At 40.1% G+C, this 13,541-nt stretch overlaps 1 long non-coding RNA gene across 1 annotated transcript; it reads right to left on the bottom strand.

Moving 5' to 3' along the window:
* Positions 1–6,749: 6,749 nt before the first annotated feature.
* LOC111520749 lies at positions 6,750–11,807 on the bottom strand. Its single transcript, XR_002724751.2, has 3 exons — positions 11,793–11,807; positions 9,955–10,174; positions 6,750–9,468 (listed from the first exon to the last, which is right to left on the bottom strand). It is a non-coding gene; the product is annotated as an uncharacterized LOC111520749 (long non-coding RNA).
* Positions 11,808–13,541: the final 1,734 nt, after the last annotated feature.

Genomic DNA, 13,541 nt, shown 5'->3' with positions numbered 1-13,541 from the left:
CAGAGCACAGCCTTCCCAGAACCCGGCCGGCCAACCCATCTCCAGTGGGCCTCAACACCCGCCGGGCTCATCATTCCCTGGATATCAACTGAGCGTCCCCTTGTATTCCCAGGATAACACCGCGCTCAAAAACACTGCCAAGACCCTCCCTCCAGGTCCCGGCACTTTAACAGGGAGAGATAAACAGAAAGTGTGGATTGTGCCAGGTGATGGTAAAGCACCTTGAAAAACAAGGCTGAGACTGAGAAGTAAGGAAGTGATACTCAAGAAAGGAAAAATCGGGCCGGGCGCGGTAGCTCACGCCCGTAATCCTAACACTTTGGGAGGCCGAAGGGGGAGGATCTCTTGAGCCCAGGAATTTGAGACCAGCCAGAGCAATAAGGTGAAAGCCTATCTCTACAAAAAATAAAAAAAAATTAACTGGGCGTGGTGGCACGTGCTGTGAGCCCAGCTACTCGGGAGGCTAAGGTGGGAGGATCTCTTGAGGCCCGGAGGTCAAGGATGCAGTGAGCCGAGATCGCGCCACTGCACTCCAGCCTGGGCGACAGAATGAGACGCTGCCTCAATTGAATGAGAAGAAAAAAAATAAAAAATGAAAATAAACGAATCCTGCCTTGATGGGAGATGTTTAAACACAGGAACCACCTGAAAGAGCTCCCAGTTGCCAAAGATGGAACCATTTGAGCAACGAAGTAAACTGAACAAGGTAGTACTGGATTACAAACCAAAGTAAAAAATATCCATGAGTCTACACTGATATAAATAGATAAATAAATAAATAAAAGGCGGAGAGGAGACAAATCTCCTATACAGAATAATTCCAAATAATTTATGTAGATCATCTGCCTTAGGCTGTGCACAGTGACTTCCTCCAAAATAGTACAATGTGAAAAGGGGAAAAGAGTAGCTTTACAATGGAGAAAGCCGACAGACACTACCCCAACCAGATGTTCTAAGTCAACGTCAACAATCATGACTCACGTTGATGGTGTGTAGTCAATATGATGTGATGAATACGGCATATTACCTGTGTGGTCTCCCTCCCCGAAAACCATAATCTCAGTATCATAATGAGAAAAACATCAAACAACTTCCAATAGCGGGACATCTTACAAAATACTGGACCAATATTCCTCGAAGTTGTCAGGTTATCAAAAGTAAGGAAAGTACAGTCCAGACGTTGTGGCTGTCGCCTGTAATCCCAACACTTTGAGAGGCCGAAGCAAGAGGATTGCTTGAGGCTAGGAGTTCGAGACCTGGCCTGGCCAACATAATGAGATGGTGTCTCTACAAAAAAATTAAAATAAGGAAAGTCTGAAAAACTGCTGCAGCCTAGAAGAAACTCAGGAGATGTGAAACAAAATGTAATGTGGTATCCTGGATGGGATCCTGGGACAGAAAAAGGACTTGGGGAAAAACTAAGGAAATCTAAATAAAGTGTGGACTTTCATTAGTAATAAGAATCAAGGTTGATTAATTAGTTGTGAGGAATGTAATGTAAGATGGTAATCATAGAGAAATCTGAAATGGAATCTATGGCAATTCTGTACTATGTTTGCAATTGTTCTGTAACTCTAAAACTGTTCTAAAAAATACAGTTTATTTTAAAAGAAAGTGAAATAAGAGGGATGAGGTATGTTATATTTTTTAAAAAAGGTATATTGCAAAGCCCTCTGTGATAGGAGAATCATTGAGGGACGAAACAATGCAGCTGTTGGGATTAAGATCATTTCAAGCCTAGGAATCAGTGGATGTAAAGGCCCTGAGGCAGGAGCATGCTTGGCTTCTGGGAGAAATATCAGCATGGGCAAAACAGAGTCCAGGAAGAGTTATGGTGGTGTGACTAGGAGTGGGGAATAGAGCATATTGGGCATTGGTAGTCATGATAGTCTTTAAATTTTACATTGATTGAGATAGGAAGACTGAAGAATGTTTAACAGAGAAGTTAAATGATGTGGCCGGTTGTTTTTTTAATCTACCGTTTTGCTGAGGATAGATTAAAGGACAAAGATGAAAAGAGGCCAGCGAGTTAGAAAGCTGTGATGGTTAATTTGATGTGTTAAATTTATTGGACCATGGGGTGCCCAGATATTTGGTAAAACATTATCCTGGGTGTGTATGTGAGGGTGCTTGCTGATGACATTTTTATTTTTATTTTTTATTTTTTATTTTTTGAGATAGAATCTCACTCTGTTGCCCAGGCTGCAGTGCAGTGGCATGATCATGGCTCCCTGCAGCCTCGACCTCCCCTGCTCAAGTGATCCTCCTGCCTCAGCCCCCCCGAGTAGCTGGGACTACAGGCATGCACCACCACACTTGGCAAATTTTTTATTTTTAGCCCAGGCTGGTCTCCAACTCCTTAGGTCAAGTGATCCTCCCACCTTGGCCTCCCAAAGTGCTGGGTTAACAGGCATCAGTTACCATGCTCAGCTGAGATTAACCTTTGAATCCATGGAGAAGACTGCCTGAAAAAGAGTCTAAGTTGTGGATAGGGAAGAAAGGGGAAGATTGCTGGGGATTCAGAGTGGCATTTTGGACATCTTCAGTTTGGAGTTGTCAAGTTGTCACAAAGGTGGTTGGTTAGGTGAGTCTGGGATGGTGGTATATATGTGGAGTTCTTTAGCATATAGATGGTGTGCAGACACAATGGGGATGTCTGAAGTGTGAGTCCTGGCATGCTCCGAAGTTCAGAGGTTAGGAAGATAGAGAATCAAAAAAAAGAGAATGAGAAGTTCTGATTAGTGAGGTAGATAAACCAAGAGAGAACATGTTCCCAGAAGCCAAATGAAAAAAATGTTGCAAGAAAGAACGATTAACTTTCAAATGCTGCTACGGTGTGTAAAATTAGGACCCAAAACTGAGCAATGGGCTTGGCCACATGGAAGTCAGTGGTGAGCTTGGTAAGAAGAGTTTTAGTGGGAGATGACCAAAGCCTATTTGGAGTGACCCCAGAAAGAATCAAAATGGCAGATGAAGACAAAGAAATGGAGTAGAAACCGGAAGGAATCATATAGTCAAAGCAGTTCGTTCATTTGTTTTTTTAATTAGAAGTTATACATGTTTGTACACTCACCAGCATGAACCAAAAGGAAAGGAAAGGGATGATACAGGAGCGAAAATATGGGTTACATGCTGGAGCAATGTTCTTGAGTAGACGAGCAGGTGTGCAATCCAATGCACAAATGGAAATTTGGGGTAAAATAGAAGAAAGAGTTCGTCCCTGGTAACAGGAGAAAACAACTCCAAACTGAACATGTCCAAAATGTCACTTATAATCCCCAGCAATCTTCCCCTTCCCTCCCCATCCGCAATTTACTTTTTCAGGCAGTCGTCCTCATGGATTCAAATGTTAATCTCAGCTGAGTGTGGTAGCCTGTAAACCCAGCACTTTGGGAGGCCAAGGTAGGAGGATCACTTGAACCCGAGAGTTGGAGAGCAGCCTGGGCAACATAGGGAGATCTTATCTTTACTAAAAATCAAAGAATTAGCCAAGTGTGGTGGTGCATGCCTGATGTCCCAGCTACTTGGAAAGTGTTGCAGAGATGCTGGTAAATGTGGAGGCAATAATGTATTTTATCAATGAAATTAAAAGCAAAGGCCGGGCACTGTGGCTCAGGCCTGTAATCCCAGCACTTTGAGAGGCTGAGGCGGGTGAGTCACCTGAGGCCAGGAGTTCAAGACCAGCCTGACCAACATGGAGAAACCCTGTCACTACTAAAAATACAAAATTAGCTGGGCATGGTGGCGCATGATGACAGGGTTTAGAGTATGGCCAATCTAAATTATCTTCTGCAGTTGATCTGCCCACACTCAGCTGAAACCCCAGCTTATTCTTGGGTTATTCTTGTTTTACAGACGTCTCTGGAAACCTTAGCTCTCCCCTCCAGTTTGAAGTTTTTCAGAGGTGATGACTGATAAGGACCTTAGGGTGAAGCTCAGATAAAGCAGAGTTGGCACTGGGTGCGGGGTGTGGCCATTGCATGGAGGTCTGTCAGCCGCGGCCATCATCCTGCACACTAGTGCCGTTCCTAATTTACAGAGCGCATAAACCCATTGAATGCCAGGGTTGGAAGGTCCTCTAACACAGCCACCCTTCTGAGGTGCAACTCCTTCACGGCTCTCAGTCAAATAGTCATTGCGTATCAACTACCATTTCTCTTTTTCATGCTAGTTCGAGAACTCTTTGCAGACAAAGAATATGTTTAAACTTCTTGTATTGTTGTGATAAAATATTTACAACATAGAATTTACCATTGTAGCTATGTTAAAGTGTACAGTGGCATTAAATCAGGTACATTCACATTGTGGTGTAACCAGCACCACCATCCTGAACGTTCTTATCCTGCCAACTAAAACTTTGCACCCGTTAAACACTAACTCCCTAATCTCTCCTCCCTCTTACCGTTAGCAACCACCATTCTACTTTTTTTCTTTACTAACATGTCTGTCAGTCCTTGATAACCACAATTCTACTTCTGCTTCTATGAGTTCAATGTTTTTAGATTCCAGATGTAAATGTCATCATGTGGTATTTGTTTTTCTGTGCCTGGCTTATTTCACTTAACATAATGTCCTCCAGGTTCATTCATTTTGTCGCAATGACAGGATTTCCTTCTTTTGTAAGGCTGAAAGTACCCCATTGTGTGTATATATATCACATTTTCTTTATCCATTCATTCACTGTTGAACACTTATGTTGATTCTATATCTTGGCTCTTGTAAAATGCAGCAATGAACATGGACGTGCAGAAATCTCATCACACTGATTTCATTTCCTTTGGATGTATACCCAGTAGTGAAATTGCTAGATTCCATCATTTTACTTTCTGCCTTAATGAATTTGACTGCTCACATACTACCTCACATAAGTGGAATCATACAATATTTGTCCTTCTGTGACTGGCTTATTTCACTTGGCATTATGTCTTTAATGTTTATCCATGCTGTATGGAGCATGTGTCAGAATTTCCTTCCTTTGTAAGGCTGAGTGATATCTCATTGTATGTATATACTAGATTTTGTTTATCCATGCACCTGTCAATGGACACTTAGGTTGCTTCCACCCTTTGGTTATTGTGACTAATGCTGCTATGAACATGAGTGTACAAATATCTCTTAGAGTCCCTGCTTTCATTTTGGGGGGGTATATACCCAGAAATGAATCTGCTGGGTCATATGACAACTCTATGTTTAATTTTTTGTAGAGTTGTCATATACCATTTTCCACAACAACCAAGCCATTTTACATTTATACCTGCAATGCTCAAGGGTTCCAATGTCTCCACCTCCTTGCCAACACTTACTTTCCTTAGGCTATCTTTGATTTCTATTTCATACCCTGCAGGACACATGATATTGTATGAGTAAATTATTGACCCTGCTGTTAACCCTGTCAAAAAGGAAATGAGGTTAAATGAAGCAACTTGTGCTCAGCAAGTCTCAGTTAGTGCACCTTGTTCTAGATTTGCACTGTTCTTTACCATAGCCACATGTGGCTAATTAAATCTAAATGAATAAAAATTAAATAAAATTTAAAATTCAGTTCCTCAGCCACATTAGCAACATTTTAAGAATTTAACAGCCACCACAACTAGTGTCTACTATTTTGGGCAGTGCAGAATATAATATTTCCATCATTGTAGACAGTTATTAATATTTGGCTTCTATATTGGACAACAGTTTCTAGATTCTGGTAGCCACCTCTGCCTCATCTTACAAACAATATTTGAATAAGCTTTTCCAGAACTGGCCAACTTTAAGATCTTTCTTTCAGGAAAGAAAAAATATGCTGCTTAAAACTCTGTGACTTTTTTGTACCTCAACGGCTGCTCTGTAAACTCTCTAATTTTCATGTTTAAACATTGTATTTGGACACTCAGTGGTCATGTGGATCTGTTGCTCTTTACTACCTCTGTGAATGCAGACTTACAAAACTAGTTAAAGCTTTGTCTATATCATTCAACTCACCTACTAAATCATAAGTTTCAAGAAGGCAAGGATTATGTCTGTTTCACTTACTCCTTTTTACCTAAAGCCTAGCACAATACCTAGACCATTTGAGACACTCAATAAATATTTGTTGAAAGATGATTTAATGAATGACCATAGTAAGCACTGAGATGAAGGCCCTGATACAGCCTTTTGGAGGGAGGCACCTAGACATAACAAGACCTGGGAATATCTATCTAGCTCTCATATATTAATAGTTAGAAAAGATGTTTTTTCTTACAGAGCATAGATTTTTAAGCTAGGGTCTTTTCCCCATTATTTAAAAAATGACTTAAAATTTAATTCCTATAAGGATCTTGTCTAATGCATGTTTATAAAGCTACTACTCTGATTTGTAAACACCTGTTACCATAAGTGAATATAATAATGAGAACAAATAAATTCTAGATTTGTATAGCATCAGCATGTGTGCAGAGATCTCCTTTTGCCCCTCCAATCCACTTTCTCCAATCTGAATGGATTATTCTGACAGCTGCCTGTGCCCCATAGCTTTCCTGCCAATAGGAAAACTCTGACAGGAGGCCAGGGGCAGGGAATGAGGTCAGGAAATTTATTCCAAATAGAAGTTCGTGTGTGCCCCTCAAGAAAACATCCCAATTCCTCTAAGGTGGTCTCCTCTACATGTCTCTCTCTCCCTTCCTGGTTTCAGATACTTTCCCAAACTCGTGATTCCCAGTCAAAGGTTCCATTACAGCTCCCCTCCACCCTGTCCATATCTTTATAATAGATCCCTTGTTTAAAACCTCTGCTTGAATTATCCTAATTTGAATATGCCATCCATTTCCCTTTGGGACTTTAACTAATACAGTTTTCTTAATTAGTAGCTAGAGCATAGTCTCTAAATCCCATCTCTGAAAATTTTATAAGTACAATCCTGACAGAAATGTTCCCTAGTGATATTATCATATTATTTCAATCCACTTGTTAGCTTTATGAAGAAGCCAGACTGTATGTCATATAATTGTTCTCCAGTACAAGCAGACTAGAAATATATTCCCAGATTCACAGGCAAATCTTTTTGCATATAGCTTTTCTACATAAAAGGTAATTTATGGAAACATACAAATGAGAAATGTTTCTGTGTTTTGAATTGGTACCTAATATTTTACATATTATGGGGTACATATGATATTTCGTTGCATGCATAGACTGTATAAGGATCAAGTCCAGGTATTTGGGGCCTTCTTCACCTTGAGTATTTATCATTTCCATGTGTTGGAATCATTTCAAGTTCCCTATTTTAGCTAATTTGAAATATACAATACATTGTTGCTAACTGTAGTTATGAACTGTTATGGAACATTAGAGCTTACTTCTTTTATGTAACTGTAATTTGTACCCTTTGACCAGACTCTCTTCATCCCCCTTTGCACTCACACAACATTCCCAGCATCTGGTATCTATCATTCTACTCTATACCTCAATGAAATGAACTTTTAAGCTCCCATGAGTAAGAACATGTGAAATGTGCCTATGTCTGGTTTATTTTACTTAATATAATAACCTTCAGTTCCATCCATTTTGCTGCAAATGACATGATTTCATTCTTTTGTGGCTGAATAGTATTCCATTGTGTTTATATACCACATTTTCTTTATCCCATAAATGGGAATTTACAAAGTAAAATCAAGTTAATTGTTAAAGTTTTAAATATTTCAGTGTATAATAAAAGAGTTAAATATTTCAGTATGTAATAAGCATATTTCAAATTACTTCTAGATATATGATGAAATCTGCAAAGGTTTCAGTACTGCAAACAAGTCGTCATTACTCACATACCAGAGAACACAGTTTTTATCCCTTGAAGCTTGTTTTAAACGTACAATTTTTAGCAAACATGAGATCATTAAAAAATATAAACCTAATAATGCTGATACCAATATTAAAGATAACCAGTACTATTATTTTGGTTACAATGTGCCAAGTATCATGTTCACGTTGTTGTATACTATTTAATTTCTCATCACCAATATGTGAGATGTACACAACTCAACCCTATTTAAGAGAGGAATAGACTGAACCATATAAGCTCCTGTCCACTGTCCAGGAAACAACAAGCAGAAGACTTCAGATTCAAATACTGGTGTGCAACACAAAAATCCAGGTTCTTCACCGTTAATAATTCAAGAACAATGTTAGAGACCACAGAAGAGGCCGGGCACAGTGGCTCTCGCCTGTAATCCCAGCACTTTGGGAGGCAGAGGTAGACAGAGTGCTTGAGCCCAAAAGTTCAAAATCAGCTTGGGCAACATGGCAAAACCCCGTCTCTACAAAAAAATACAAAGAAATTAGCCAGGTGTAGTGGTTGGTGTCTGTAGTCCCAGATACTGTGTATCTGGGAGGCTGTGTTGGGAGAATCACCTAAGCCCAGTAAGTCGAGGCTGCAGTGAGCCATTATTGCACCACGCACCCCAGCCTGGGCAATGGAATGAGACCCTGTCTCAAAACAACAACAACAAACTGAAAATAATGACTTTCCAAAGCAAATGATTTTTTTCATCCTGTTATCTGCACAAAAGGGTAATATGAAACTCAAGGTAAGCTTAGAAAAAATACTAAAAAAAAGAAAAGTATGCAATAGATAACTCTTATAGAAAAGCAAACTTCTTGTTATTTACTAAGATCATTTCTTTTTCCAAGTTTAATACAACCATAGAGGTAGAAAACATGTGGCGAAAAATTGTATTATGTTGGTATTTGTTAAATTGTCCTCCTGCCTACAGTTCCTGAATTGACACTATTGCATCTTTACTTTAACCCAGATTTCAATTAAGTAAAAACTTTTCTTTGATATATTTGCTTACTCGTAAGAGGCCTGAAGTTTGATATGTACTGGTTGCTCTAATGTATACAAATAGAACAAAAGTTTTCTGTGAAGGAGATTGGGTTTTTAAAAAATCTGAGCTAGAGGTAATCTAGTTGATCTGTTTAATAGCTTTTGATGGAAACCAATTTTTCTGCAACTGTGATTTTGCATAACAAGTTGCAAAAGTATTTTAAGATCAGACTGTTACTCAATACTCATTTCTGGTAAACTCCTTTTTGCACCATTGCCTTCATCTGCAGAACAGATAAAAGTGAAACAGAAAAGCACAAACAGAATGTAACACATAAGCCATGGCTTTTACAGACAATAGTTTAGCCACAAGCCTTGAAATACTGGTTTTGAATGTGAATAATTAGTTTTCAAAAAGTATAATTTTCACAAATACATTAAACATTTGCACAGCCGTATTCTGTTCATTTAGATGAATTTGTGCCATCTACTTAGAAACTCCTGAGATCTGGCTTTCTTCTCTTCTTCCTCCCATTCATCGATTTCATCCCCTGGAGGCTGCTCCATGTCTTTGTCTTACTTTTCCCTTTGGCACTCTTCAGATGGACCCATTCCTTCTTCATGGATGGTTTATAGTTTCTGTGAGTTCATGGACCACAGCCTGCTAGCAAACTTCCATGACCCTGAAGAAAATTTGAAAGTACAATACTGGCACCACAAAAAACAAGTTGTTTCAAATGATGAATTGGGCCAGGCCCGGTGGTTCACACCTGTAATTCCAGCACTTTGGGAGACCAAGGTCGGAGGATCACTTGAGGTCAGGATTTCAAGATCAGCCTGGCCAACATGGAGAAACCCCATCTCTACTAAAAACACAAAAATTAGCCAGGCATGGTGGCATGTGCCTGTAGTCCCGGCTATTTGGGAGGCTGAGGCAGGAGAATCGCTTGAACACAAGAAGCAGAGGTTGCAGTGAGCCAAGATCACGCCATAGCACTCCAGCCTGGGTGACAGAGTGAGATTCTGTCTCAAAAAAAAAAAAAAAACCATATATATATATGTTTTTTCATATATATATATATGTTTCATATATATATTCATATATGTATATATATGAATTGACCACAAATGGCAGAGTAAACAGGTTGAAGTCTGGGCAGTGAACTCACCGATTCAAGGGATAGTCTTTCCTTGAGACATCTGCCTCTGTGGGTGATGATCTTGTTGATACTTTGCAGAAGTTGACGGATGTTCTTCTCAGTCCTGTCAGTTCCTTTCCTTGTGTGCCCCAGGTGTGAGGAGTGATCTTTGGTAGGGTCTAACATGGCTTGCGTCACTCAGGGTGTTGAAAACATGCTGCTGGAGCTGATTTCTTTAAACCCTATTTTTCTACAGGTTGGTGATGAAGAAAGGTGAATTATGAAACAGGAACTTTTGTCACAACCCTGTATCCCTAGTCACAAAGAAACATTTACAAAAGCCCACATGCAAACCAGAATTCATAATTGATTACTGTGCAAATGTGGGTGCTAGACATAATTTATTTACACCTATTACACAGACCTGGCACAGCATCTCTGCAAATTAATGAGTGGATCCCTTTTCAAGAAAAAACCAATGTGGCACCCAGTGTTGACAAATTTTTTCTACCACAGTGTTACTTGAATGTAATATAAACACAGTGTTACTAAACATAAGCAAGCTATAAATTCCTTATGACTGTAGATCCTTTAAAAAACTATAAAATCCAAACCAACTTATACAATAAAAGCATAAAATTAATAATAATATTAAAATAGACTGGGCACAGTGGCTTATGCCTACAATCCTAACACTTTGGGAGGCTGAGATGGGTGAATCTCTTGAGCTCAGGAGTTTGAGACCAGCTTGAGCAAGGCCCCATCTCTACAAGAAAAAATAAATAAATAAATAAATAAATAAATAAAGCAAAAATTAGCCAGGTGTGATGGTGCAAGCCTGTAGTCCCAGCTACTTGGGAGGCTGAGGTGGGAGGATCACCTGAGGTCAAGGCTGCAGTAAGCCATAATTGCACCACCAAACTCCAGCCTGAGCCACAGAATGAGACCAGTCTCAAAATAATAATAATAATAAAACAACATTGATTTAACATTGTTTTGATGAAACTAAGCCATGAAAGTTTATTCTAAAAGTAAAAAAGGTCATTTGGGTGTTTTGTATTTCACTTGTTAGCTATGTGATTCTCTTTATTTTGAATATATTTGAATATGAATTTGGCTACAGAAAGCTGGTTCCTTGAGGTTACACCTTCCTCCAGCAGCTTGTGTCCTGTGCTAGGGATAAAGTTGGGGCCATCTCAACTATATGCAGGATACTCTGATGAGCACAGTATGCTACAGGTCAGGTTCATTGAGGCTTTGCCAGTCGTCCATCCCAGTTTCATTTCTTCCTCTGCCCAATTCTGCCTCCAATATCTTCCTTTCATGGGTGTTGATGCCTAATAAACATCTTATATCCCAAACTCTGTCTCCGCAAATTCTTCTAGACAACCCAATCTGCAATACTGCACTACAAATTTTTGGTTGTTTGAATTTGGCTAACTAACCTCTCTGTGCCTCAGTTTCCTAATCTGTAACATGAAAATATTAAAATTATATTTCCCTTAATATGAGACACCTTTGCTTGTAAGATACACTTCTGTTTCATATGTCATTAAAAAAGAAAAAACTGGTTGGGTGCGGTGGCTCACTCCTGTAATCCTAGCACTTTGGGAGGCCGACACAGGCATATTGCTTGAGCCCAGGAGTTCAAGATCAGCCTGGGCCACATAGTGTCTACAAAAAATACAAAAATTAGTCAGGTGTGGTGGTGCCCTACTGTAGTTCCAGCTACTCATGAGGCTGGATCTCTTGAGCCCAGGAGGCAGAGGTTGCAGTGAGCTGTGATCATGCCACTACACTGCAGCCTGAGTGACAGACTGAGATCCTGGAAAAGAAAAGGAAAAGAAAAAGAAAGAAAGAGAACTTACATGAAGGATGCACTAACAGAAGATCTCCATACAGAGCTGACACAAGTTGATGTGGTTAGGCTGTGTCTCCACCCAAATCTCATCTTGAATTGTAATCTCCATGTGTCTAGGGAGGGAAGTTATTGGATTATGGGGGCAGTTTCCTCCATGCTGTTCTTGTGATAGTGAATTCTCACGAGATCTCATGGTTTTATAAATGGTACTGCACTCTCACAGTCACTCCCTCCAGCTGCCTTGTGAAGAACGTGACTGCTTCTCCTTTTGCCATGATTGTAAGTTTGAAACTTACATGGCCTCCCCAGCCATGGTGAACTGTAAGTCAATTAAACCTGTTTCCTTCATGAATTATCCAGTCTTGTGTATTTACAGCAGTGTGAGAACAGACTAATACGTAGGGTAAGGAAGAAATAAAACTACTCTACAGAAAAAGATAAGAAGAAAGCTTTTGTATCTTAATCTTTTTTTATGAAGAGGTTTTATAGTTATTTTTATGATATATCATATTATTGAATATAACAGATTGCATTTTCACAAATGGCAAATGAAGCAAAGAATAACATTTCTCTTTGATTCTCAGGAACCTCAAAATCATCAGTCTTTTGGAGGGTTCCATTTTTTATGACTCTGTGATACTATCCATGAGGATACCAACAGTGCTTAGTAGTAACAAACATTTTGCTAAGCTGGTCTATCTGGGTCCTTGCTCAAGGTGCTCATATTCTTCTAATTTGGTTCTGAGCACCTGGTCATGTGTTTCTTAGTTATTATGCACAGGATCTGTTTAGAGGGATAGGTTTGGTGTGTTCATATGGAATGTCCACAAGAAGGGTGGTAGCATAATATCATCCTGCCATCAAATATCAAAGCAAGCTCTACTTTGCATTTATAGTCACCTGAAAGAGAAGAATACATGGGATTATTCAAATACTCAATTGATCCAAAAGAAGCAGAAAAAGAGGAAAAGGGGAACAAAGAACAAATGAAACAAACAGAAAACAAATAGCAAGATGTTAGATTTCAGACTAACACATAAATAATCACATTAAATATAAGTAGTCTAATCACTCTAGTTAAAAGGCAGAGATGGTCAGACTGTACAAAAAAGAAAAATGCAACTATATGCTGCTTACAGAAAAGGTACTTGTTAAATATAAAGACACAAGTGGCAGGGGGTGGGGGTGCGAGCAAATGGCCAAATAGGAACAGTTCTAGCCTCCAGCTCCCAGCACCAGTGACACAGAAGACGGGTGATTTCTGCATTTTCAACTGAGGTACTAGGTTCATCTCACTGGGGAGTGCCGGACAATCGGTGCTGGTCAGCTAGAGCAGCCCGACCAGCGACCAGTGAGAGCTAAAGCAGGGTGAGGCATCACCTCACCTGGGAAGCGCAAGGGGGAAGGGAATCCCTTTAGAAACTGAGACACACAATACTTGGAAAATCAGGTAACTCCCACCCTAATACTGTGCTTTACCAAGGGTCTTAGCAAATGGCACAGCAGGAGATTATATCCCACACCTGGCCAGGAGGGTCCCATGCCCACAGAGCCTCCCTCATTGCTGGCACAGCAGTCTGAGATCTAACTGCAAGGCAGCAGCGAGGCTGGGGGAGGGGCGCCCGCCATAGCTGAGCCTTAAGTAGGTAAACAAAGCCTCCAGGAAGCTCGAACTGGGTGGAGCCCACCACAGCTCAAGGAGGCCTGCCTGTCTCTGTAGACTCCATCTCTGGGGACAGGGCATAGCGGGGGGGGG

Source organism: Piliocolobus tephrosceles, chromosome 5 (assembly GCF_002776525.5).
Source record: "Piliocolobus tephrosceles isolate RC106 chromosome 5, ASM277652v3, whole genome shotgun sequence".
Lineage (NCBI taxonomy): Eukaryota > Metazoa > Chordata > Mammalia > Primates > Cercopithecidae > Piliocolobus > Piliocolobus tephrosceles.
Note: the sequence above shows the minus strand (reverse complement) of the source record. Positions and strands in the feature narration are given on the sequence as shown.